We start from the raw sequence: 3,120 nt of genomic DNA on the forward strand, positions 1-3,120 counted from the left end.
CGCCGCGCCCCGCCTGGACTTGCTACCGGAGGGGTGGGAAGGGGCGGCGCCACTCCTCGCTCCCGCCCCTTCTCCCCTCTTCTCTCCTCGGTCCACTGCGCCCTCCACCCCTCCCCGCGCTGGGGCCTCTCCTCCCCCTCCCCTTCCCCACCTCCCCCTCTCCTGCCCAGTGTCCAGGCGGCCCCAGGAGGCGGCGTCAGGCGCGGAACTCCGAACTCGTGGACACCAGGAGGACGGTGAGTGGCAGGGCCAGGGTGGTGAAGGGGATGAGCTGTCCTGAGGCCTGTGTCTCCCCACACTCCTGGGGCAGGGGGTGTCTCGCCCGTGCCTCTGGTCCGCTGGTGGCCGCATGCCTCCAGCCGCCTCCGGTGTGGACCATAGGGGTGGGCCTCCGAGGCCACGTCTGCCATCCAGGACTCCAGGGGGAAGGGGGGGAGGTGACTCCCGTGGTCCCTCCTGAGGACTCTCCCCAGTGTCCCTGGTGTCCTGTCACACCCCACAGGTGTCACCCACCAGGTGGCTCCTGCTAGGGCCCTGCGAGTCCCTTCTAGAACCTCTTCCTCTGGTGTGGGACAGGCCTGGTATCGGCACTGCCGGCCTTAGCGTGGCTGTGGGGGTGCATCTCAACCTGCATCTCTAACGTCCTGGCTGGTTCGGGCCAGTCCCAGCTGTCCAGTCCAGGAGACTTGCTGCTCCGCGTGGGCGTGCGTTCCCCCCGGAGCACCTCACCTGCTCAGGTGCCGCCTCTGCTCCCACCTGAGCCGGACACTCGAGTGTCAGGTGGGGAGGGCACGGCGTGGGGGAGTCTTTCCTGGAGCAGTTCCGGGTCCTGCGGGACACCTCCCACCCACCCTGGCAGCCGCAGCTGCTCGGCAGGGCCCTGGCCAGACCAACCTGCAGGAGGGCCGTGGGTGGCTGGGATCTGAGGCCAGCAGATGGGGCAGGGCTGGCCACAGAAGCAGAAGTGCCCCCTCAGGGCTGCTTGGGGGCATGGAAGGCTCACTTGGCCTGGTGCCTTGGGGGCGGGGGGCACTGGTCCTGGGGAGGAGCCCCAGAATCTGCAGACCAAGGAGATGGCTGACAGCCTGGGGTCGCCTGAGTTCTGCCACTGTCTCCTCATGAGTTGAAGAGGACCCCACCCTGTCACCTACCGGGGTGGCCAAGGAGGGAGGCTCCTGTACCCTGAGTCCTGGGTGGGCGAGCAGAGGGGCGGCAGGAAGAGGCCCGTCAGGCTCTATCTTGGGGCTGGCTGTAGCGCATGCTCCTGAGGGACTGTCCTCCCCCTCTGGGTGCTGGCCTCTGGGCCTGGGCGGGCTCGGGTCACCCCTGTCTTTCATGACATGAGGGTACTGGGTACAGCTGCCCCAGCTGCCTCAGAACTGTGCGGGACCAGCGATCGTGGGAGACTGCGGGGAGGGCGGAGGGTCTACAGAGCCAGGAGGGCTCAGGTGCCCCTGCTGACCTCTCCAGGGAGCACGGAGGCCTCCTTTTCCCGTGGAGGTAGGGATTCTGGAAGTCGGGTCACAGGTGGTGGGTTTGCAGACTGCCGTGTGAGGGAGCCTGGAGACAAGGGGTTCTCCAGAAGGCCGGCCCCTCTGACTGACGGCAGTCCTTTGCCTGAGGTGGGGCCCGGCTGGTGGAGTGGGGGCGCCCAGCCAGCACCTGCACCCTCTGCCTGCCTGTGCCAGTGGGGGGCTCTGGGAAGTGGCGCACAGTGGTGCAGGAGTGACGGACGGGGTTCCAGTGGCCGTGCCCAGCTGGGCACCTGCAACAGGGGCTGCGTCGCACCCTTCCCGTCAGCGCATGGGGCCACGGTAACGTTCTTCTGCGGCAGGTGGGAGATGCCACAGCCTGCATGGCGTGACTGTGACCCTGGGTGGGGGTTCTCTAGGGGCACGGCTCCTGGGCCCCGCTCACTGGCCTGGGCAGGGGCCCGTCCCGTGTCCCGGGTGCACACGTGTGGGGCTTTAACACCCACTCACATTTGCCTCTGGAGAAGGGTGAGGACGGCAGGCCCGAGGGGACTCGAACACTAAAAGTCGCTTGACATTGAAGCCCGACTCACAGCCTGTCTGCAGGGCCCGTCTTCCGACGGGGGCTGGGCGAGGGGTCCGTGTGCGAGGCCAGCAGAGGCAGCGTCCGCAGCTGCTCCGAGCACGGCCAGGCCCTCACAGCAACCTTCCGGTCGTCCCGTGCATGGGTCACTCCACCCCAACTGGGCGGGCGTGCCCATATGGTGCCTCCCGGCTGCCCACTACAGGCCTTTCAGAGCTGCGGCCCCAGGAGGACACGGGACACAGCGGGGGTGCCACGAAGCCTGGCCGAGCCAGGGTCCTGGCCAGATCAGGGACCCACCCCTCCTAGGCAGCCAGAATCGCTGTGGAGCCCAAGGGACCAGCCTCACCCGGCCCCACAGAGGTGACTGCAGTGGCCATCATAGGAGCCTCGCTGAGCGAGTGGGGACTTTGGGGTGTCTCGGTGAGATTTTGGAGGTAACTCCTGTTGGAGGCCATCCGCCCCCTGGTGAGCCCGCCAGGGAGTTGTTCAAGTCCCGATGTTGGGGGATAGCTCCCTGAGCCCAGCGAGACAGCCTTTGCGTGGGCCTCGCCTGGCCTCCCTGGGCACCCGGCCCTGGGCCCCCTCTGCTCTGGGCAGGGCAGAGCCCCAGCCCGCTGCACACCCCAGCCTGGCTCCCCTTCTCAGGCCGCGTTGTCCATGAAGCCTCTTCATTAGCATCTCTGCCGCGAACCCTGTGTCGGGGAAGGGACCACGCAGCCCACCCGGGCCACGTGCCTGGCCGAGGCAGACCTGAGGGTCGCGGGGCCAGGGCCTTACTCTGCTGCCCAGGCGGTTCCTGGTTAGCGGAGCGGACCGCTCCCCCGGCAGTGCAGCCCCTTGGGCCCGCCTACCCCCTCCATGCCACCTCCTGCAGCCCTGCCACCGGCCTTCCTATGAGCCTGCAGGACGCCACTCTCAGGCCCCCAGTGTGGGGTTCAGTCACCCTGTGGGGAAGCAGCTCCCCAGACAAGCTCCAGGCAGTGCCCCGGGCCCAGGCCCTCGGCAGAGGCTGACCCCTCCAAGGACAGGGCAGTCGGGGCCCCTCCGGGCCTGCCCCCCACA

The sequence above is a fragment of the Tupaia chinensis genome, unplaced genomic scaffold (genome assembly GCF_000334495.1).
Source record: "Tupaia chinensis unplaced genomic scaffold, TupChi_1.0 Scaffold000644_1, whole genome shotgun sequence".
NCBI lineage: Eukaryota > Metazoa > Chordata > Mammalia > Scandentia > Tupaiidae > Tupaia > Tupaia belangeri.